Raw genomic sequence first — 25,702 nt, forward strand, 5'->3', positions numbered from 1 at the left:
GGGCTGAATTGCTTTTTACAATACTAATTGTTTCTGTATTTAGGCCTAAGGAAAGTTTGAGTAATAGTTAAGAAACATCAACAAAACGGTTTCCAAATGTTTGCCATACTACTTAAAATTGAGTGTTTGCTTTATGCCCCCAAATTATCTTTCATTAGTTATTAGTTCAGAATCCATTTTTTGATGTTGCAGTTTTTCCAAATAAAATTTAAATTTTAGTTTTACTTCTGGAGATGGTGGACTGGTTTGTTGCAAACCAATTCACCTGCTGAGAAATACTAGGAAAGGTGAAAAAAAAAAAAAAAAACCACCACCAAGAGAATGTAAGTGTCTTAGTCCATTTTCATGCTGCTAACAAAGACATACTCAACACTGGGTAATATATAAAGGAAAGAGGTTAATGGATTCACAGTTTCCTTGGCTGGGGAGGCTTCACAATTATGGTGGAAGGTGAAGGAGGAGCTAAGTCATGTCTTACGTGGCGGCAGGCAAGAGAGAGCTTGTGCAGGGGAACTCTCCTTTATAAAACCATCAGATCTCGTGAGACTTATTCACTATCATGAGAACACAGTTGAAAGACCTGCCGCAGGCCGGGCGTGGTGGCTCAAGCCTGTAATCCCAGCACTTTGGGAGGCCGAGACGGGCGGATCACGAGGTCAGGAGATCGAGACCATCCTGGCTAACCCAGTGAAACCCCGTCTCTACTAAAAAATACAAAAAAAAAAAAAAAAAAACTAGCCAGGCGTGGTGGTAGGCAACTGTAGTCCCAGCTACTCGGGAGGCTGAGGCAGGAGAATGGCGTGAACCCGGCGGGCAGAGCTTGCAGTGAGCTGAGATCCGGTCACTTCACTCCAGCCTGGGCGACAGAGCGAGACTCCGTCTCAAAAAAAAAAAAAAAAAAAAAAAAAAAAAAGACCTGCCGCCATGATTCAGTTACCTCCCACTGGTTCCCTCCCATGACATGTGGGGAATTATGGGAGCTACAATTCAAGATGAGATTTGGGTGAGGACACAGCCAAACCATATTAATAAGCCAAAATAACACAAAAACCTATGTTTGTGCACTCATGTTCACAGCAGTGCTTAACCACAGCTAAAAGGGGGAAACAACCCAAATGTTCATCAACAGAAAAAGGGATAAGTGAACTGTGGTGTGTACATGTGATGGAATATTATTAGCCATAAAAAGGAATCAGGTACTGATACATGCTACAGTGTGGCTTAACCTGAAAAAGATGCTAAGTGAAAGAAGCCAGACATAAAAGGTCACATATTGTATAATTCCATTTATATGAAATATACAAAATAGGTAAATCCATACAGACAGCGAATTGGTGGTTACCAGGGGTTGTGGGGAGAAGGGGCATGGGAAGTAACTATTTAGTGGGTCGGAGGTTACCCTGTTATTGGAGTTACCAAACCCAGACTTTAAGATAACTTTGACGGCTCTATTCAGGCAATTAAATAAGATGGAGAATTGGACTAGAAATAGAGCTATAAGAGAGTAGAACTGGAAACTGTAAGAGTATAAATATCTGTATATAAAAAATTAACAAATTGAGAGCTCAATAGTGCGTTTAAGTACAGATTAGATATGGGTAAAGAAGGAAATAGTGAACTAGAAAATAGATTAATGTCCAGCTAAAGCATGGGCATAAAAAGGAATTAGAAAACTGTGTCAAACAAAGCATGATAGACACATGGGATATGGTAAAAAGATCTGAGGTAAGTGTATTTAGAATTCCAGAAAATGAGGGGGGGATGGAGGCTGGAAGGAGAGAGAGAAGTAATGTTTGAACAGATAATGTCTGAAAACATGTACCATAAAAACACGAAGCCAAGGAAAGCTAGGGTCACTATACTGTTATCATCTAAGTTAGACTTTGAGGCAAGGATCATGACTGGACATAAAGAGGAAATGATAGCTATACTAAATATATAGGTAACTAATAGATTACTACAAAGCAAAAAAAATAAAAGAACTAAAAAAATTCATAATCATAGTTGTAGATCTTAACACCTCCCTTTCAGTCATTGTTAGAACAGCTATACCAATAATTCTCCAACTTTTTGGTCTTAGGTCCTCTATACACTCTTAAACATTTTTGAGGACTGCAAAGATCTTTTGTTTATGTGGGTTATATTTATATTGACTGTATTCATTAATATCGGTATATTCTGTATATATTTACTGTATTTGCATATATTCTGCATACACTTACTGTATATATATGTGTTTATATATACACTAATATATATGGATAATACACTACAGAAATTTGTTAGGAATTTAAAAACATTTATGAAATATAGTACATAAATATTTAAAACAATAACAAATCCAGACATGCTCATGTTAATATCTATTTTCTTTTTTTTTTTTTTTTTTTTTGAGACGGAGTCTCGCTCTGTCGCCGGGGCTGGAGCGCAGTGGCCAGATCTCAGCTCACTGCAAGCTCCGCCTCCCGGGTTTACGCCATTCTCCTGCCTCAGCCTCCTGTGTAGCTGGGACTACAGGCGCCCGCCACCTCGCCCGGCTAGTTTTTTTTGTATTTTTTAGTAGAGACGGGGTTTCACCGTGTCAGCCAGGATGGTCTCGATCTCCTGACCTCGTGATCCGCCCGCCTCGGCCTCCCAAAGTGCTGGGATTACAGGCTTGAGCCACCGCGCCCGGCCGTTAATATCTATTTTCTAAGCAAAAACTTAAAAATATCTTTTTATATTTTTGCAAATTTTGCAAAATTTGTCTTAAAATTTTAATATTTTATACTTTTAAATATTTTTGAAAATTTTGTGAATGTTTAGCTTAACAGAAGGTATAGCAATAGAAGACAACATTTCTGTTTTGATATGTTATTTTGGTTGACGTCTGTGAAGAAAATTAGCTTCACAAAGGTGTGTAGTTACAAGAGGACTATTTTAATAGCTTCTTCAATCATTGTGAATATTCTTTGGTACATCAAACTTGGCAGGTGGTAGTTTCTTAAACTTACTTGCAAAGTAGAATCTGGAATCATCTTGATGAGCTTTTAATGCTATATTACATTAAAATTCATTGGGCTATCTTGCCCTTTAAATTATTTTTTACTAGTGCATGGTTTTCTAACACTATGCTTTGGTCATTTGTAAAATACTCATTCACTGAGTTATGCAGATCTTTCATCTTTCAAATGTTGACGCATTTCATTGTATAGTATAAAAACTCATGAACATCAATCTCATCGGAAAATATTGGACTCCATTAAAGTGAGGAATTCTGTTTATCAGGAAAACATCACTGAGTATGAAATGGCAAAATATTGAGAGAAGGTATTTGTAAGACATGAAAGTAACAAAGATCTTACATCCATAATGTTTAAGTAACTCACTTAAAACAATAACAAGCAACTCAATAGAAATATCAGCAAAATACTTGACATGCACTTCACAAAAGAGGATATCCAAGTGGCCAATAAATAAATATAAAGATGCTCAACCTCATTAGTCATCAGGGAAATGCAACGACACCACAATGAGATGCCAGCACCCTGCCGCTCCCCCAAGAATTACTAGAATTAAAAAGATGAAAGTAGCAATATTGACAATATTGGAGAATATTGTAACTCATACTCTATGGATGGAATGTGTATTTGTACACCAGTTTGTAAAACTGTTAGTTAAATGCTGATTATTTGCATGCCTTATAGACTAGTAATTACATTTTTAGGAATATAACTAACAAATATGGCACATATTTGCATCAAAAGACATGTGCAAGAATGTTCATGGCACCAGTATTCCTAACAGCTCCAAACTGGAAACATCCCAGATGTCCTTCAGTAAGAGAACAGATCGGCAGCCTGTGGTGTATTCTTACAATGGAATCCTATACAGCAATCAGTAGAGCTGTTGTTACACAGTGACATAGACCTGTGGTGTATTCTTACAATGGAATCCTATACAGCAATCAGTAGAGCTGTTGTTACACAGTGACATAGACCTGTGGTGTATTCTTACAATGGAATCCTATACAGCAATCAGTAGAGCTGTTGTTACACGGTGACATAGATACATCTCACTGTTGAGTGAATGAAGCTGGACACAAAAGAGTAATGTAGTATATGATTTCAGTTTTTATCAAGGTCAGAAACAGGCAGAACAACTCCGGTGTGTTAAAGGTGAGGATTGCGATTATCTGTAGGGAGGGCAGCAGGGAGGAGGGAAGGTGTGAGAGCACACAGGAGGCTGCCGGGGTGCTGGTAATGTGCTATTTCCTGATTCCAGTGGTAGTTTCATTAAGATGTGTACTTTGTGTTCATTCGTTTAATTATTTAATCACTTTTCTGTATGTATATTTTAATAAAAATTTATGAAACAATATATTAATACTAAGAGAAAATGTGAGTTAGAAGGTTACCATATCCTTAACACAAAAAGCTTGAAAATGTAGTTAAAAGAATACAGTCCCTCAAGCTGACATTCCTCTGGCATTGTGCTTAGTATCCCTTCTCACACATTCTTAAGAATGTGATCTGGGGCAGTTGCTTAGTTCCTTAAGTTCCTCATCAGAAAGCTAAGGATTATAATAGTGCTTATTTCATATTGCTATTTTTAGAGCTAGTTAGGTAATATATGTAATGTGTCCAGCATAGTCTTTGGTTCATAATTAGCACCTTAAATTATTCATTGGATAAACATTTACTGAGTTTCTGCTCATGTATCTGGCATTGGGCTAGTGATGGTGATACCAGGAAAAATAAGACAAAGTTAGTGAACTCCATCGGGATTACTGTGCTGTCTAACCTGGTAGTCCTTTGCCACAGATGGTAATTAAATGAAAATTAAATAAACAGCTCAGTTTCTTAGTCACAGTAGCTACATTTCAAGTGCTAAATAGCCACACGTGACTAGGGGTGACGTGTTAGACAACACTTTTACAGAACATTTCCATCATTGCAGCAAGTGTTTCTGGACAGTGTTGGACAGGGCAGGCGATGGGGTGGCAGAGGTGGTCATCGCAGGGTCCTGGTAGAGAGGTGAGACTTGAGCTGCTGTGAAAGATGAATTTTCAGGTGGAAGAATGAAGAGTTGTCCATTCCAGCTGAGTGAAAACACAATGAGCCAGGGCTTCGAGCTTTGACTCACCTGGAGATTGTAAGCAGTTCAACATGGCAAGAGCATTGGATGCATAGGGAGGAAGCTGGAGGGGTGGCTGGAAGGCACAGCGGGCCTGGGCTCTGGAGGGCCGGGAAGGCCACATTGAGGAGCTATTCTAGGGGATGCTCAGGAGTACTTTTATCCATTACTTGCTTACCTCTTAATGCTTCTTTTTAAAAAATAAATTTACTTAGCAAAAATAAAACAATCATACTTGTTAAAAATATTTTTTCCTAGTCTTTTGTTTGCTTTTTTTTTTTTTTTTTTTTTCAGTGTGTTGGTGTTAGATTTTTATGCAGGCAAATCTATGGTTCTTTTCTTTTACAATTTCTAAGCATAGAAAATGTTACTCTAGAGACAGAAATTTTCTTTTTTTAATACATAATATACGTATTTTGGGGGTACATGGGATACTTTGATACAATTTGATACATTCATATAATCAAATCAGGGTAATTGGGATATCTATCACCTTAAATATTTATCTTTTCTTTATGCTGGGAACATTTGAATTATCGCCTTCTAGCTATTCTGAAAGTATGACAGATCAATGTAAACTATAGTCCCCTGACTGATATATTGAATATCAGGTCTGATTTTCCTAAGCGTATAAATTTTCAATTCTGTTTTATTTTTTTCTATGCTTTTATTTTATATATTTAAATATAAAATGGTGTCAGGCTAACTTCTAGGTGCTTCAAATGGGTTGTCTAAATTTTAGATATAGATATTACAGATGGCTAGCTAGTAAGTCCCAACCATTTGTTAAATGTTTCCCATTCTTTGTGATGAATCCTTTGTCATCTTGTATATAATGACATTTACTTCTAAGTTGTTAGCTCTCTTGCTCTTTCTTATGTTAATGTAACATTGCTTATTTATGCCACAATATTTACTAAGTATCTGTGTTTTGTAAATTAAAACTTGTGATTACTTAGTTTCTCTTTGTGTTTGAAAACTGGAACTCATCCTTGGGCTGTGGGAGTGGTCTGAACAGGCTAAATCACACAGCTTGTCATCGAAGTCCAGACTAGCCCTGTATTTACTATAAACACCATTCATGATAGGTACATCCTTTTTCTCTTTTCCTGTCTTTTAAAAAATTTGTATTCAGGGGCACAAGTGCAGTTTTGTTGCATGGACATACTGCGTAGTGGTGAAGCCTGGGCTTTTAGTGCAGCCATCACCTGAATAATGAACATTGAACCCATTAAGTAACTTCTTATTCCTCACCCCCTCCCACCCTTAAAACCCTTCTGAGTCTCCAGTGTCTATCATTCCACACTCTGTGTCCATGCATACACATTATTTAGCTCTGACTTGTAAGTGAGAAATGCAGTATTTGACTTTTATGTTTCTGAATTATTTCACTTAAGAAAATGGCTTCGAGTTCCATCCGTGTTGTAAAAGACATGATTCGTTGTTTTTTATGGATGAGTAGTATTCCATTGTGTATATATACCACATTTTCTTTATCCAGTCGCCTGCTGATGGACACTTAGGTTGATTCCATATCTTTGCTATTGTGAATAGTGCTATAATAAACATACGAGGGAAGGTATCTTTTCGATATAATGATTTCTTTTTTCCTTTGGGTTTCTACCCAGTAGTGTAGAGTATTTGGGTAGATACCAGTAGGTAGTTCTATTTTTAGTTCTTTGAGAAATCTCCATACTGTTTTCCACAGAGGTCGTGCTGATTTACATTCCCACTGGCAATGTGTAAGTATTCCCCTTTCTCCACATCCTTGCCAACATCTGTTATTTTTTTGACATTTTAATAACATCTGACTGGTGTAAGATACCTCAGTGTGGTTTTAATTTGCATTTCTGATGATTAGTGATGTCCAACATTTTTTCAGATATTTGTTGGCCATTTGTGTGTATTCTTTTGAAAAATGCTCATATCCTTTGCTCACTTTTTAAAGGAGTTGTGTTTTCTTCTTGTTGTTGAGTTGTTTGAGTTCCTTATTGATTCTGGATTTGAATGCATAGTTTGTAAATATTTTTACTTACTCCATAGGTTGTCTCTTCATTCTGTTGATGATTTCCTTTTGCTATTCAGAAACTTTATAATTTAAATCCCATTTTTTCTATTTTGTTTTTGTTGTATTTGCATTTGAGGTTTTAATTGTGATTTCTTTGCCTAAGGCAATGTCCAGAAGAGTTTTCTGATAGGTACTCTTTTAAAAATATATGTACTGGTCTTTTAGGACTCTGAAAGACAGCTTTACCCCATGGCTGATGATGTATTCAGTAGTGCATTTAGCACACAGCTGTAGATATGTAAAAAGAAACTTGTGTAGCAGTGTTGTCATCTTTTAAACTTCACGGTTGGCCGGGCGCGGTGGCTCAAGCCTGTAATCCCAGCACTTTGGGAGGCCGAGACGGGCGGATCACGAGGTCAGGAGATCGAGACCATCCTGGCTAATATGGTGAAACCCCGTCTCTACTAAAAATACAAAAAACTAGCCGGGCGAGGTGGTGGGCGCCTGTAGTCCCAGCTACTCGGGAGGCTGAGGCAGGAGAATGGCGTAAACCCGGGAGGCGGAGCTTGCAGTGAGCTGAGATCCGGCCACTGCACTCCAGCCTGGGCGACAAAGCGAGACTCCATCTCAAAAAAAAAAAAAAAAAAAAAAACTTCACGGTTATATAGTTTAATATAACAATGGTAATCTATAAGTATACACTGTAGGAAAAAGTTCTTTTACTGACATTTTGTTAATTGGAAGACTCAGAAAGCTAGAAGTAACTAGCATGTAGAAGGTACTTTAAATTTGCCAGTCTAGCAAGAATTTCCAATGGTGCTTTTAGTTTTCCTGGTGTCTCTTTTCTCGCTGTCTGTGTGTATGTGTGTGTGTGTGTGTGTGCATGCATATACACACACATGTGAGTTCCTGCTAAGAAGTAGGATTGAGGGGTGCACGGGAATAGGACTTTTGGAAGCTGAGGTAATTCACAAATGTAACTTTTCGGTAGATCATAAGGAAAAAGTCATGGCCTAGGTGTTGGAGGGAGTTGGCCTGATCAGCATCATACATGCTCATCAGATATGCCCAATAACAACAACTATTGTGTAACATCATCTAGGGTTCCTATGATCTTCCTTTAGGCAGATCAACATTGATAGAACAAAAGTTGTTTTTCAGAGGTTGCTTTAAAGAATAATTAGTAATTTTCTCAAACAATTTGAAATTCAACTATTGTCACTTAGCTTAGATGAACTGGCATTCACAAAAATTAGGCAACAGGGTTTTTTTTTTCTTATTGTGGAGATGCAGTCTCACTGTGCTGCCCAGGCTGGTCTTCAATTCCTGGCCTCAAGTGATCCTCCTGCCTTGGCGTCCCAAACTGCTTGGATTCAGGTGGAGCTACCACACCTGACCAATCACCAGTTTTTAACTCTTGCCCTTCATTCATTTGATGTGAACTATTCCCATGTAGAAATCACTCTCCTTTGTAGAGAGCTTTAGCATTTGCAGAGCACCATTCACATCTTGTATATGATGCTTACAACATACCTGTGAGGCGGGTGTTCACGTTAGCCACAGTTTACAAACATTATAGTCCAGTTGTAGCAAGTAAGAAGTGCCCCCAGGATAGAATAAGTTCCCTTTTCAATCAGATTTGTCAGAGTTCTTCCAGATGTATTCCTCAGGGCTTTCTGTAAAATGAAAGCAAACAGAATCACTGTAATTATAATGGCGTTCCATCTGCCCATGATTATTCATGCTTATAGAGATTGGTAATATGACTAAGTTTGAAATATGCTGCACTGAGGAATGTTTTTATTTATTTTAATTAATTATCAGTTATTACACATGCTGATACATGTACATGTACAACGTACTGAAGACTGCTTGAACCATTCTGTTCATATAGAGAATTTTTTTCCCCTTAAGTTCTCTCCAGGCAACCAGCTCATGAGTTTAAACATTATATAGTTTTCCTATTGCTGTCTGCTCATGGGTTAGGTGATTTAATTATATAAAGCAACTGAAAAGAGTCCCATGCCCGTTTGAATCAGCCCTACCACACGACACACATGATTTCATAGATCAGGCTGCTCAAGTTCCCTCTTGTGTTTAGAACATTTCAGGCTACTCTAACTTCTGTAACATTTACCTCCTCTTACTGAATTTCTGCTTCTCAGTGGGCCTGGATTCTGCATATCCCTCTCACGAATGACTGTTTCTCATGCATCCTAAATATTCACTGATATGACTTTGTTGAGAAAATATAGAATTTGCTTATGGACTTAGCAAAGTGGGTCTCAAGATGAATTAAGATGTTCGAGAGCCCATGAAGATGGACATGTTTTATTTTTCACATTTCTGGTGAACATTGGCTTTAAGGTAATGCTTAATGTTAACTTAAAACACACATGCAACAACTATGAAAGAAAATGCATGGCAAGGAGGAAGAGAATAATAAAACACAGTAAAATCTCTTTTAGAAATAAGTTCTTGTTTTTTTCTCTCAGCCTCTTTTGGTCTGCATAAGATAGTTGAGTCTCATTGTGGCAATGGTAAACAAAATAGATCTGGTGAATATGCACGAAATACTTTGTAGTAAAGTTGCAAAATAGATCTGGTGAATACGTGTGTGACTAGATGAAGGCAGTTGTATTTGGGTTTGATAGACCTCTTTTTTGGGGAAATACCTCTTGATATTCAATCCTATAGTTTTACCCTTAACTTTACACTTTGTGTGTGTGTGTGTGTTTGTGTGTGTGTATAGTTCCATGACGCTAAGATAGCCTTATGCGCTTTCTTTTTTTCTAAGTAGGACCTAGAAAATACTTCTGCTCTACCAAATAATGGCTTCTCAGTTGATACAAGTTGGAATAAATACTTCAACTGCTGGGATCTTGATGTCTTAACTTTTTGGTTTCTATATATTATTGCTATTTCATCTTATCACTGTAATCTGAGATAATGAAAAAGTCTTTGTGAAGTCCGTGCTCATTTGGACTGATGAAAGTAGCTGGATTTCCCAAACACTGTCAGCGTCTCTCTAGTCATCATGCTCCCAGTGGTTTGGTTGAGTGGCTGATAAGTAAGCATTTCATTAATGCAGAAACTTTCAGAAAGTTTTTGTGGAAGAAGATAGTCTCTAGAAAGAAACTGCAACAAAGAATTGCCTATCTGCATTTTTACATAAATATTGTGGCCCACCAAGTTTAGTATCCCTTCCTGAGTAAAAAGAAGTACTTGAATGAATGGGAGCCTATGAATTCACATTTCCAACAAGTTTCCGGGTGATGCTGATCTCACTCATCTGGGGACTGAACCGTGAGAACCACTGGCCTGGGCCACCTCATACACTCAATGTCATCCTCTGGAAATAGGCAAAGAATTCCTACCTTAAAGGAAGTTTTACTGTGAGGTAGGAGATTACTGTATATACTGTATGAGGCACTAAGGACCCAATCATGGGTAGCTGCTGCTGCTATTTCTGTAATTATTTTTACATTATTTTAAACTAAATTTAAATTATTTCAGAAAATATGTAACTCTGATGTCCCTCTGGTAGGGGACTAAATATACTCAAGTATATGAGGAAGTTATTCCTGCCCTCAAGGAGCTTATAGTCTAGTAAGGGATACAAAAAACTGTGCAAATAAAGCATCGAATATGATAATCACATCTATCTGTCTTGGCACTTTGAAAGGCTAAGGTGGGAGGATTGCTCGAGGCCAAGAGTTCAAGACCAGCCTGGGCAACATAGTGAGACTCTGTCTCCACAAAAAGAAAAAAAAAAAACTTGCTGAATTTTTGTAAATGCCAGCCCACCTAAGTGATAATATCTGAATTTCACATTGTTTGAGAAAATTACTAATTATTTTTTAAGGCATCCTCTGAAAAACTGAAATAATTTTTGGTTCTGTCAATGATGATCTGCCTAAAGGAAGATCATAGGAACCTCTAGGAGGATGCTACACAGTCGTTGCTGCTATTGGCTATATCTAATGTATACATATGATGCTGATCAAGCCATCTCCCGCAAACACCCATGCCATTCCTTCTTCCTTCTGATCTACTGAAGTTGAAATACCAGGATTAATTTTAGCTGGGAGATTGGGAATGCTTCATGGAGGAACTGGATTTGTACATTAAGGAATGAGTAGGATTTGGACTTAGGGGCTGAAGGAACAGGTGTCCTTCATGGAGAAAGGGATGAGGAGGTGTCTGTAGGAATGCCCAGACTGTGATCTGGGCAGAGAGAGAGAGAGAGGCTGCATTCAGTTGGAGCACAGGAAGACGTAGTAGGTAGAGACAGTAAGATTGGAAGGATGGGCTGGACCCAGATCACAGAATCCTTTGAATTCTTCCATTTGCTCCCAATGCTCCCAGACACTTAGAATTAAGTTTCTGGAAAACTGGCAGGTATTATTATGTGTTCTCAACCGACTCTCACTTTATTTCGTAGGTATTATTAGTATGCGGGATTGGCATGCCTTCTTCTATAGGATTGTTTTCACAACATTGTAGAATGTGTTTTAAACATTACTGTCTTGCCGAGACACAAGGTTGCCTAGCTCTCTGACTTACATGGATCATATACAGTGATGTTAAGGACTCTGACTTGCCAAAAAAAGGAGATCAGTAGGAACTGGGAAAAAAGTATCCTGGGCCAAAGCAGCGGTTGGCAAACTACAGCCAGCGGACCAGTTCGGCTCCTCACTTGTTTATATGTGGGCCGTTAGCTGAGAATGGTTTTACATTTTTAAATGGTTGAAAAAAAACAAAAGCATAATATTTCAGAACATATGAAAATAATATACAATTCAAATTTCAGTGTCCATAGTAAAGTTTTATGGGAACACAGTCAAGCTCCTTTGTTTGCATATTGTCCATGCTACTTTCATAATACAGTGCATATCGTCCATGCTGCTTTCATAATACGGTGGCAAGTTGCCGCAGAGACTCAGGGTCCCAAAAGCCTAAATTTACTATCTGGTCCTTCACAGAAAAAATTTGTTAACCCCTGTCTGAAGCACTGGTTCTCCAAAGCTTTGGAGTACATCAGAATCACCTGGAGGTCTTGTTAAAGTGCGGATCGCTGGGCTCCACCTCAGGAGTTTTAAATTCAGTAGTGGAGGGTTCAAGAATGTGCATTTCTAACAGGTTCCCAGGTGCTGCTGATGCTGCTGGTTCTAGGACCGCCCTTTGAGACCTACTGGTCGAAAGCACTGCTGCTCAGACTTGAAGATGCTTGGAACTCAAGTGGAGAGCTTGAGATTAAAATGCAGATTCTGATTAATCAAGTCTGGGGCGGAGCCTGAAGTCTGCATGTTTAACAGGCTCCAGGGTGAAGCCGTGGATCAAATGTCCGACTGGCATGGACTTGGGTAAGTATGGCTAGCTTGATTTTGTGTGTGTGAGATGTTGATACAGCCAAACGAACAGGCTTCTTTTGAGATAGAAAGAAAGTCTATGTGACTAGATTGTGAGCAACTATTTGGGGAAACAAAATTAACTGAAGGCTCTAGGATGGTAACAAATATACTTGGGGTCTTTGCAGTGAATTCTCAGCTTATGGGGATATTGAATTGCCTTTGATGCTGCCTATGTACATCTCTAAATAAATAATAACGAAGGAATATGTTTATTTAACTGTACTCTTTACTGTGATTGAGTTCACTCTTTACTGTGGCTTACATAAGATTTTATATTACTTTATCTGACTGCCTCAATTTGAGCCTTGAATTTGCTAATTACAGTTTTCCTGGGCTTTTATGTTTTGGCTGTTAAGAACTGCAGCTAGAAAGAGTATCTGCTTCTTGAAAGCAGGGGATGCTTTCAACGGTCTGGTGCTTAGTAGGTGCTTTGTGATGGCTGTGCAACCTGGAACTGAATTAAAGATTAGGGGCTGGACCATTGCTTTGGAATGCGTGAGTGAGTGTTTATTTTAGAAAAGAATAATGCTTGAGAAAACATTTAAATTGAATTTTATACTTTTGAGAGATTAACTTCTTTGTATTAATACCTCAATATGTTTGTGAATGACATATTCATTTAGACAAGGGGTCCTCAAAGTGTCTACCAAAGCCACATGAGATCTTTTGGTTTTTGCAAAAAAAAAAAAAAAAAAATGCTTACTGCTGTTAATGGGAACAAATTATAAGTGAGCTCCTCTTTTGGACCCAAAGCAGCTTCCTAATTATAGGTATTGACTTCAGCCCACTCAGTATGTAAAGAATCTAACTGTAGCACTTGCATCTCCAACACTTCTCAGGTCTTACCCAGTGCTAGTGAATTCACATTTGAAATGTTACACTTAAGGAAAATATAAGTCATTTTTTGGTCTTATTTTAATTTTCATGCCTTTCCTCGAAGGGAAAATAAATAATTGTGTGTATACTACTCCTTCTTTGATACAGATTTGAGGATGCTTTTAGAAATAGAGCCCATTAAAACTTTTTAATATATAGGATGTTTGGTCACATGGTTATTTTTTTGTAGTTGTCAATTTCAGTAGCTTGGTTGAGACTGTAATTGTTTTTAAGTATGTTGTTTATGCTTTGAAGGAAATTTTCTTTAGAAATTCAACCCAAAATTCACGGGTCATCTTTTTCTTATTCAAAGATGACGGATTGTTTTCAGAGCTAGCATATTTGTGCAATCAAAAATTACTGAACACGATTTAGCTATGTTTCACTAGCAAAATAATTTTGCTGTTAATCTGACCTCCTAAATCTGAACTCATTCAGGATAGGAACTTTGTGCCCACGTGCTCACTAACCAGCTATTTTCTCACTTGTGTGACTTCTGTATTCCTCCAAGCAAATAATATTACCTCAGGTGGTCCATAGAAGTGTTTTCAAATGATCCTACATCACCTACATAATTTTAAATAGTCTCTCAATTTTGAGAAAATAAGGCTCAGGCCCACAGGTAGAAGTTACAGGGAGGCATTTATTGGTTCTGTACAAGAAGGAGCTTCATAATTCTTTACGGCTGCTCCAAAATAGACTGGACTATCTTGCTAGGCAGCGACATTCTTTGCAATTAGAAATATTCAAGCAGATGGCAGGCGTCTACCTGTCTGAAGTTCTGTGGGTGAGATTCCTCTATTACTTAGAAAATTAGTCTTGTTGATTTCTAAGGTTTTCCCCCCTTATTCCAATATAGGTTATTTCTACCCTGTCATAAAACAGCTGCTTGCAATCTTGAAATATTACAGGAGGCTTAATAACCGTGTTGGTAACATATTCCAGAGCGCCGTGGTGGAGTTATAATGTATGGTAATGTTTGCATTGCTTGTTTCACAGGTATGTATGTAGCTGCGGGGGACCAGGGGTGGGGAAAGGAAACAGCATGTCTTGGGCCCGCATATGGCTGTATACACTGTAACAGGCGTCCACTCTCCCTGGTCTTACAAGCTCAGTTCAGATCTCAAGTACAGGTTGGTGGTCCTCCCTACTCCCCTGTTGGGTGTCCAGTGGGTCCGCCTTTAAACTTAAGGTTGTCCTGGGAGGGCTACCAATTTGTAGATCTTGGAAGTTGCTTAACATCTCTGAGCCTCATTTTTTCTTTTACCATATCCAGTATATTTCATATGTAAGGTATAAAAGGGAACGTGTATGTAGGAGAACATAAATGTTTAAATTTTTTTCCAAATTAAGAAGAAACTTGTTTTTCAATTTTTGTTGCATAGAAAGGGATTCTTTTGCTCATTTTATGGGAGGCTGACCCTCCTTAGGATGGAAAATATACATCTCTTCTCCCGTTCATTGAGCCAGGCTTTGACTTTGAGCAACAAGAATTGGTTTTTCTGTTGTGTATGGTTTGGGCACCAGTTTAATGGGCAGCTAGTTTACCCCGAATGGTAGCCAGTGGCCTGCCTTGGGGCTCTGGCTTTTAGAATGCTTTTGGGTTTGCTTACTTGTTTCCAGCTTCTCTTTGTTTCCAGCACAATTTCTTACCATTACTTCACCTATCTTGCTATCTTGTAGTTACAATATCCAATTCTCTTAATGTTTTGAAAATGTTTTAATTGTGGTAAAATATACCTAACATAACATTTACCATCTTAATCATTTTTGACTGTATCGTTCAATAGTGTTAATTAAATTCACAGTATTGTGTAACCAATATCTAGAACTCTTTTATTCATCTTGAAAAACTGAAACTTTATATCCATAAACAGCAACTCCCTGTTTTTCCCCCAGCCCCTGGCCACCACCATTCTGCTCTCTGTCTCTATGAATATGACTGCTGTAGGTAATTACCTTATGTAAGTAGAATCATACAATATTGATCTTTTTGTGTCTGGCTTATTTCACTTAGCATAATGCCTCAAAGGTTCATCCATGTTATAGAATGTGCCAGGATTTCCTTCCTTTTTAAGGCTGAATGATATTCCACTGTATAGATATGCCACCTTTTGTTTATCTGTTGGTGGACACTTGTACTGCCTCTACATTTTGGCTATTGTGACTAATGCTGCTGTGAACATGCATGTATAAATATTTCTTTAGGACTTTGCTTTCAATTCTTTTGAATATGTATGCAACCCAGAAGTGGGATTTCTGGATCATGCAGTAATTCTATTTTAAATTTCTTGAAGAACTGCTATACTGTTTTCCACAATGGTTGCTGTATTTTACATTCACAAGAGTTCACAAGGGTTCCAGTTTTTCCATATCCTTGCCCACACTTGTTATTGTCTGTTTTTTGATACTAGCCATCCTTATGGGTATCAGGTGACATTTTATGGTTTTGATTTGCAGTTTCCTAATGATTAGTGCTGTTCAGCATCTTTTCATACTCTTGTTGGCCATTTGTATATCTTCTTTGGAGAAATTTGTATTCAAGTCCTTTGCTCACTTTTAATCAGGTTATTTGTTTTTATTTGTTGTTGAGCTGTAGGAGCCCTAAAGAGCATTTGGGTGTTAACCGTTTGTCACATATGTGATTGGCAAATGTTTTTTTTCCCATTCGATAAGTTTCCCTTTCACTATGTTAATGATGATTTTTGATACATAGAAGTCTTTTAGTGTAGTTCAATTTACCTATTTTTACTTTTGTTGCTTGTAATTTTGGCATCTAATAAATTATTCCAAATCCAGTGTCATGAAACTTTTCTGTTATGTTTTCTTTGAAGACTTTAGCTCTTACATTTAGGTCTAATTGCAATGTTGTTATGTCTCAGGGAATAGGGAGGCCCAAAGAGAGGGAGAAATATGGAAAAAGACCAGTCAGTGCAGCAGTCGTAATATACGTATTTGTCAGTTAAGTTTGTCATCTTATGTGGGCATGGTTCATGGTGCTCCCAAAACAGTTATAAGTAACATCAAAGATCTCTGGTCACAGATCACCATAACAGATATGTTAATAATTAAAAAGTTTGAAATATTATGAGAATTATCAAAATGTGACATGGAGACATGAAGTGAGCACATGTGCCATTAGAAAAATGGCACCGATAGACTTGCTTGATGCAGGGTTGCCACAAACCTTCAATTTGTAAAAAACACAAAATCTGTGAGATGCAATAAAGTAAAACTCAGTAAAACAAGGTGTACCTCTAAAAGACATCTAAATTGAGAAGGAAGTAAAATGATCTGTTTGTTGATGCGATGATCTTATATCTAGGAAACCCTAAAAGCTCCACTTAAAAATTGTTAGAACTAATGACTTCGACAAAGTACCAGGATCAAAATAATCACAAAAAATCAGCTGCATTTATCTACACTAATAATGAACATTTCAAAATAAGAAAATTCCATTTACAAAACACCAAAAAAAAAAAAAACTTAGAAATTAACCAAGGAGGCAGAAGACTTACACACTGAAAGCCATTTTGATAGAGATTGCATTAAAGCTGTAGATTACTTTGGATAGTGTTGACATCTTAATAATATTAAGTTTTCCAATCCATGAACACGGGATGTCTTTTTCATTTATTTGTCTTTTGCAGTTTCTTTCAGCAGCATTTTCTAGTCTTTCACCACTGAGTATGGTGTTTGCTGTGGGCTTTTCATATATGATCTTTACCATATCAAGGCAGTTTCCTCCTAGTTTTGTGAGTGCATTCTCTTAATTAAAAACAATAAAGTCTTGAGGCTGGGCGCAGTGGCTCACACCTGTAATCCCAGCACTTTGGGAGGCCACACTGGGTGGATCGCTTGAGGCCAGGAATTTGAGACCAGCCTGGGCAACATGGTGAGACCCCATCTTTACTAAAAATATAAAATTTAGCCAGGTGTGGTGGTTCACGCCTGTAGTCCCAGCTTCCTGGGAGGCTGAGGCATGAGAATTGCCAGAACCCAGGAGGTGGAGGTTGCAGTGAGCCAAGATTGCGCTACTGAACTCCAGCCTGGATGACAGAGTGAGATTCTGTCTCAAAAAAAAAAAAAAAAAAAAAAAAAAAAAAAAAAAAAATTAAAGTCTTGCATTTTCCCAAGCACCATGATTATCTGACTTGATACAGTATCTGTTAGTAGGTGATGCCAGGTGACAGAGCTTCTGGTACTGGCCAGGGCAGGGTGGCGTTTGTTGAAGGGTAGGGCTGGTGATAGACTGCCTGTGTGCAGCATGCCCTCATAACCCATCTGCAGTGTGGAAGTGCACCAGTGGCAAATGCCTGGATGACCTTTGAAAAAAAAATTCATGATGCATATCTTATTTCCTCTCACCATTATTACTGTTTTTCCTTTTCTAAAAAGAAAATTTCTTTATTTGATACTTTTAGTTATGGAAGTCATATATATTTGCTTTACTAAGTGAAGCAGCTTGGTACAAAGATCATATGTTGGTAAAATTTTTAAATTTCCATATAGACAAATATGTATCTTTAGTATTATGTTTATATGTTTTGTGGGGTAAGATCTCCATGCATTCCTAGGTTGTACATGTAGTCCCCTCCCTAGATTTTCTTTTTAAGAGCTATTGGTTTGTTTTTGACATCTAGCCTTTCCTTTTATGTATGTTAGTAAAATTACTTTGCATAATTTTTACATATGGGGCAAGTAAGAGGACCAAATTAATTTTGTTACAAATAGACAGCCAAAGGTGTCAGCACCATTTATTTGAGTCCAAAAAAATATTGAAGGGGCAGTTAAGGCTTCCCTTGTCAGATGTTAAAACATACTATAAGGGCTACTATAATAAAATCAATATGATAGACAAATATGTCAATGGAACAGAATGGAGACTCCAGAAATAGATCTTAGTATAAGTAAAATTTTAAAAGATGACAATGTGGTATTTAAATTCTGTTGTTAAAAAGAGTGGTATATTTAAAATGTATCTACATTTTTAAAATTCTGGGGGAAAAAAGAATTTGCAGAGTGTGTTCATTTTTACCAGCAAGGCAGACAAATATTCATGGCATTTGCAAATAAATTCCACAGAAAAATGCAGAGTCTTTGCTGAAGGATTTCTCAGTGGCTCACGTTGGGTGTATTTCAGTGACTGTGACAATGACAGTCAAGTCATTTCCTGGCCTCACGCCATAAGTGCTGACAAGTCTGAGGGAATATCCCAGTGGGTCACTTCTTAATTTCAAGGCACTACAGATGACACAGATGGTGCAAGATTAATTACCTAAAAACAAAACAAAATTGTGACCTTCCATTACTTTCTTCTCTCATGAGTCCATGCACCTGGGGCAGTTCCTGACCGAATGCAGCTGGGCAGAATTAGGAGGGAGGGTGTGTTCCTTTATTCAGGAATGTATTCACAGTGGCCCGTATGGGGAGTGGGTGTGGGCAGGGCTAAGAGATTCTGAGGAGGAAGGTGGTGGTGTGTGAACATCATTGAAGTGGAACTGTGAAGCAGAGGTAGGATTTTAACAGGTGGGATGGAAAAGGTGGCCTTCCAAGAACGTGTGTGACATAAGCACACACACATGTGCAACAGTTTGGTAAAGCGGATGTGTGAGGAGAGAGGGGAGTGGCCAGCCCTACATGATCAGGCGTGGGGCCGCCAGATGGGAGACTTACGTATAGGGCTGAGTTTGTTTTGGAAAGGTCACTTCGAGGGATGGTTGGAGTAGAGTCCATTCAGAATTCTCTTCATAACCATGACCTCATTTGGCCTGTGCTCTGTTGACTGCCCCCAGACAGTTACCATTTACTGAGCAATTCCAGGTGCCAAGGTTCATTAGGCACTTCCCATGCAAGAACACTGTGGAGTCAGCAGTAGATCCTGGTCTTACAGGTAAGAAAACTGAGTTACAAGACCAGTTTTCCCAGGGTTATGTCTATTGGCAGAGCTGCTATTCAGAGTCCGGTCTGCTAGGATCCACAGACTTTGCCCATTCTATCCTATGACACTGTCTTTTACCCACATGTTACATCTGTACTCCTGCCACACCTGCCCACAGTAACACCAGCCTGGCATTGCACGATTTCTGTAAAGTTTTGCATAATGCAGCTTGCATTGTGGTTAATGTACCCCAAGCATAATTGAACTGACTTTAAAAAATAAAATATAAATACAAACTAAAAGCAGATTTCTAAGGTATCTAGAGGCAGCTTTTGTGTGGCACAGCATTTAAGGAAAGCCTTTATCTTGTTGTCAGCATATTGCCACAGTAGCCAGAGCCAGCCAGATGGGAATGTGGTGGCCCACTTAGGTACCCTTTAATTGCTCACTATAAATAGCTTAATGATGCTGCTATAAAAAGTCTCCGATGTAAGTGAGGGGTTCAGTGTGACCCATATATGTGATGTTTTTCTAGGTGTCTGTGTCTGGGAAAATGGATGGCCATATCTGAGATGATTTTCACTGCTCAAATGAAAGCTTCATTTCTAAGCCAATCCTTTCTCACTCCACCTCCCTCAGATGCCATTGTCTCCCTCGTTCCTTTCTGCCGTCATCTGTGGGGAGGTCGAGGTTGACGCTTTATCGCTCTCGCGTGCCAGATAGAATTCCAGCACCCACTTGACGTGGTACCAGGGAGAAGTGACTGCCTGAGCCAGTCCTGATCTAAGAGGGGCCACTGCAGGCCTTCATGGCATGCCCCTTTCTGCTTGGACCATCATGGGAACTTTAGACACTTTGCTTTGCTCCAGACATGGATGAATTTTCATTTTGTAAATTTTTCCGGAAGTTATGGGGACACAGGTGGTATTTGGTTACATGAGTAAGTTCTTCAATGGTGATTTGTGAGATCCTGGTGCACCCGTCACCCGAGCAGCATACACTGCACCATATTTGTAGTCTTTTATCCCTCGCCCCCCTCCCACTCTTCCCCACAAGTCCCTAAAGTCCATTGTATCATTCTTATGTCTTTGCGTCCTCATAGCTTAGCTCCCACGTATCAGTGAGAACATACGATGTTTGGTTTTCCGTTCCTGAGTTACTTCACTTAGAATAATAGTCTCCAGTCTCATAGATATGAACAAATTTTCTTGATTCAGTCACAAGATCATTTCTGCCATGGTTGTCACTAGCCTTTGTCAGTCCCCACCCTCACCCTCACTCCCATCCCCAGCAGCGGGTAGGAATCTCCGTTAAGGTTCTCACCTGCCACAGGCTGTAGATGGTGCCACATCAGTTCCATATGGCGGCAGCAACCCAGTGCTCCTTCTGGTCTCCCTGCTCCACCCCCACTGTAGGTTGGCTTCCCACCTTTGTGTGAAGCATCCCATCAAAACTTGGTGGGTTTCCCCAGCAAAGCCTCCTTTTTCAAAAAGAATAGTATCCTGTAGAATTGGAGATATGAGAGGTCAGGAGGGTTGCATAGAAAGCAGAGGGGGTTACTGGGTAAAAACCATATAGAATAAAGACCCAAACTTCAGGGGAGTGTGTATGGCTGGAAGAGACCAAAATACCAACGAAACAAACACTGTAACTTGGAGGATTAAAGGGAGACAGAGGGAGTGAGGGAGCGTGGGAGGCATTCCTAGGGAGGCTGGATGGATGGGCTGGTGGGAAGGAAATGCGATGGGGACAGAGGGAAGAAGGCTGCCCTAGAGATGGGTGAGCTGGTGGGAAGGAAGTGTGGTGGGGACAGAGGGAAGAAGGCTGCCCTGGAGATGGGTGAGCTGGCAGGAAGGAAATGTGGCAGGGACAGAGGGAAGAATTGGCTGCCCTAGAGATAGGTGAGCTGGTGGGAAGGAAATGCGGTGGGAACAGAGGGAAGAAGGCTGCCCTAGAGAAACAACAATGCTTTCATGGTCTGGGGCTTGCACCTGCTTTTCCACATGTGCCAAAACATGTATCACAGTGCACAAAGAACTCTAGACGTGGAGATAATGGGTGGATTGTCACTAGAATAGAAAACAACTTGGTACTTTGACCCATTAGCCTAGATGCTAATCACTAGGTGGTAGTGTCTGGTATCCGTTCCCTTTGTGAAGAGGTGGTCTTTTCCTTACACATAAAAAAATTAATGATGACATTTTCCATTCATTGCGTACTCATGCTTCCTTTGCACCATGGTTCTCTCCAGAGTTTATCATAACTCAGTAAAGTGGGGGATACTTTCCTTATTCTATTAGATTTTGGTCCTCTATATCCCTTGGTTCCACATTAATGGATTCATCCAGCTGTGGATTGAAAATATTCAGAAAAAAGGAGGGTTGCATCTTTACTGAACATGCACAGACTTTTTTTCTTGTCACTCTTAAATAATACAGAATAACAACTGTTTACATAGCATTTACATTGTATTGCGTATTACTAGTAATCTAGAGAGGACTTAAAGTATACAGGAAGATGTGCTCAGGTTAGATGCAAATACTGTGCCATTTTATGTCAGACACTTGAGCACCCACAGATTTTTGTATCTATGGGGAGTCCTGGAACCAATGCCCTGTGGATACTGGGGGATGGCTGTATTCAGGTAACTAGCCAAGGCCACAGAGGTGAATTTAGAACTCTCTGATTCTAAACTCACACTTTTTCTTAGGAACCGCGTCTTTTCTCTCAGAAGCATAGATGTGCGTGAACCCTGCAATGTGATGCCAGGAGTTGGTTCTATTTGCTATGGAATTCAGGAATGTAGCATTCCATATTTTGTGATAGGCATGGGATAGGAGACAAGTGACAAAACTGTAAGTGGACCTTTAATGAATTACTAGCCTAGGCACCTTGAAAAACCATACGCCTGGGGCATGGTCTCTGAGCACAGCCCATTTTTTTTTTCTGAGATGAAGAGGTGCTACAACCCTTTGTGCCGGAATTGTCAGCGTTGGCTGTGCTCTAACAGTAATAAAGTAAGAAAAAATGTCCAAGTGCTTATTAGGCATCTGAATTTAACTTGCGCCTCCTGCTTAATTAGCACAGTAGTTTGGAATCCTCAGCTCCCAGCCTATCTGTGATCTCAGGCTGCCCCTGGATAGTGGGTTTCTAGAGCCACCAGGCAGAGGGCGTTTTCCCAGCTGTCTATACTTGGCACGGGCTGCCTGTTTTCCCACAAGCCTACTGCTTGCTTGATTTATCTTTATTAACGTAAAATGAATCTATAAGTACGGTGGCACTGCATGCTATTTAAGATCATTTATATCCAACTTCAGCTAACTGAAGATGGTGAGGAAACTAAGTAAGCCTAAAGAATGTTGGAGCAGCCTAAATCGATGTTGAAAAATTTGTATATGAAGCGAAGAGTCTGTTATTCTTAGTCTGTTTACTATTGTTTAAAAATATCTCCAAAAGATTTGACTGTCTGGTTTCTCAGGCTGCACGCTGGTAAAAGCAGATTAAAAGGTGTGGAAATTCTCTGGAGGCGGCCACATTGACAGGAGTGAGAAGTAGAAAATAGAACAGGCAATTACAGGAACTCCCAAAATTGGGTCAACAGGTCCCATTTAACATGACAGCAAATGGAAGCGTGCGCATCACATAGCAGACTCCAAGCGAATCTTTTGGAATCAACAAAGCTATAGCTGTGGGTGTTTGCATTGTTGAGCTTGTCAGCAAGGTTAAATTCATTTCAGTGGCCTGTGTTTCAGATGGATAAGGCAATGCATAATTCACTTTAAAGCTATGTCTGTATTTAATATTTAACAACACATTTTAAAAAAAATTTTGTTTGGAAAAACAAGCTGGACTTTTGCTTCTGGGAAGAGGTTAGGCTTCTGAGAATACAAGTAAATACTCCTTCTAGGCAGACCAGCTGGAGACCTCAGGACTTGGGGAGGAACACAGTGGTGGGGGTCCTTGGGCTTGCTTCTTGCCTTACCTGTCTCAGAGTGGGAGCAGAAGCAGTTGGTAACCCAGAACAGCCGTGGACACAGAGGAAAAAGCCCCAGCAACAGCCGGCTTTCTCTAGCCAGAAGACCAGGAAAGGAGCAGTTCAGCAAGACAGGACACTTCTCTGATCACCTCTTGACTCCAGCTGAACACCACGGAAACGCTGTGCCCCCACTTCCACCTGTGCCAGTGAATGTCTCATGGAGAGCCTAGGCTCCCCATCTTCTGAGATTGTAATGAGTGGTTTCAACTGCCCCCACCAGGATGGTGGTAGGGAAGGCTGAGTAAGGAGCTTGGACTTCTACCCGCCTGGCAGCACCAACGGCACCTCAGCGTCCCCGCTGCAGTGGTGTCAGAGGAGGCCCAGTGGAGAGGCAGGACTTCATCACCCATAGCAATGAGGTCGCACACCCCTTCCATGGTTCAGTGGGGGCCATATAGGGAGCCCGGACTTCTAGCCCTGTGTTAGTCTGTTTGCATGGCTATAAACTGGGTAATTTATAAAGAAAGAGGTTTGTATGGCTCATGGTCTGCAGGCCGTACACAAAGTATAATGTCAGCATCTGCTTCTGGTGGGGGCCTCAGGAAGCTTCCACTCATGGCAGAAGGTGAAGGGGAGCTGGTGAGTCACACGGTGACAGAGGGAGCACGAGGGAGAAAGAGGAGGTGCCAGGCAATTTTTAACAACCAGATTCCAAGTGAACTCGTAGAGTGAGAACCCACTCATTATTGCTAGGTCAGGACCAAGCCATTCATGAGGGATCTGTCCCCATGACTCAAACACCTGCCACTGGGCCCGCCTCCAACACTGGAGGGTACATTTCAACATGGGATTTGGAGGGCACAAAACGTCCAAACCGTATCACACCACCTGTCAGTAATGTGATGGTGCAGCCCCCTTCCCTTTTTCTTCTGCCAGAGCATTTTCAGGTTGAAAGGAGTCAGCCTCTCATAACAAATAACATAATATGCAAAATGTCCATTTTTCAATAAAGAAGCATTTGTCCTACCAAGAACCAGGAAAATCTCAAAGCTAATGAGAAAATACAATCAATAGATGCTGATATTGAGGTGACAAGTGTTAGAACTATCTGATAAAGATTTTAAAACACCCATTATAAAATTGCTTCAATAACACCTGAATAAAATGCTCAATGCCATTAGGAAAATGTAAATCAAAACCACAATTAAATACCACATCACACCCACTAGGATGGCTATAATTTAAAAAGACAGGTAATAAGAATGTTGGCAAGGATATGGAAAAGTTAGAACCCCCATAAATTACTTGTGGGATTATAAAATGGTACAAAGAATTTGGAAAGCAATTTGGTGGTTCTTCAAAAAGTTAGATACAGAGTTACCATATGACTCAGTAATTTTACTCCTAGGTATATATCCAAGAGTATGAAAACATACATCCACACAAAAACTTGTACACAGATGTTCATAGTATTGTTCATAACATTCAAAAGTAGAAACAATACAAATGCATACACAGTATGTCATATCCTCATACAATGGAATGTTATTCAGCTATAAAAAATGAGGTACTCATTCATACTATGACATAGATGAACTTTGAAAACATTATGCTGAGTAAAAGAAGCCAGACACAGAAGGTCACATGTTGTATGATTCCACTGAAACATGAAATGTCTAGACTAGGCAAATCTATAAAGACAGAACATAGATTAATGGTTTCCAGGACCTGAGGAGAAAGGGAGATGAGGAGTGACTAGTGATGGGTATGGGGTTTTATATTTTGATACAAATGTTTTGGCATTAGGTAGTGGTAGTGGTTGCACAACTTTGTGAATATACTGAAAACCAGTGAATCATATACTTCAAAAGGATGAATTTTATGGTGTGTGAAATATCTCAGTAAATACAATGTTTCAAAAGGAAACTACAGGCACACTTGAAACAAATAAAAGAAAGTCTCCACAAAGAAATGGATGATATAAAGAAAAACCAAATGGACATTGTGGAACTGAAAAATATGATAAATAACTCAATGGATGGGCTCAACAGAAGAATGGCGGAGACAGAGGAAAAAATCAGTGAGTTGGAACATACAGTAATAGAAATTATCTAGACAACAGAGAGAAAATAAATTACCACCAGGGAACTCTAACAAAAGATTTTTGTTGACATTCATGTCATCAGAATCCTGGAAAAAGGAGAAAGAGGATGGACTAAAAAAGTACTCAACTAGTGGCTGAAAACTTCCTAAATTTGTTCAAGATAGGAACTTTCAACAACTTTAAGATTTAGGAAACCGAGAGAATCTGGAACAGGATAAATCCAAAGAAATCCACACCAGAACGTATTCTAATCAAACTTGTGAAAACAAAAGACAAAGAAAAAATATCGAAAGTAGCATTAGAAAAATGACACCTTATCTATAGAGGA

General features: G+C 39.3%; 1 protein-coding gene across 6 annotated transcripts in view; it reads left to right on the forward strand.

Moving 5' to 3' along the window:
* The window catches only part of LOC114673596 (uncharacterized), a 202,785-nt gene that overhangs the window by 116,659 nt on the left and 60,424 nt on the right, over nt 1–25,702 (forward strand). The window contains exon 3 of one of the 6 annotated variants that reach the window (XR_013407828.1): nt 12,266–12,489. The exons of the other annotated variants lie outside the window; for them this stretch is intronic. The gene's annotated coding sequence lies outside the window, so the exon portion shown is untranslated. The remainder of the gene's footprint in view (nt 1–12,265; nt 12,490–25,702) is intronic. 6 annotated transcript variants of the gene reach the window in all.

The sequence above is a fragment of the Macaca mulatta genome, chromosome 17, assembly GCF_049350105.2.
Source record: "Macaca mulatta isolate MMU2019108-1 chromosome 17, T2T-MMU8v2.0, whole genome shotgun sequence".
In the NCBI taxonomy this organism is placed as follows: domain Eukaryota; kingdom Metazoa; phylum Chordata; class Mammalia; order Primates; family Cercopithecidae; genus Macaca; species Macaca mulatta.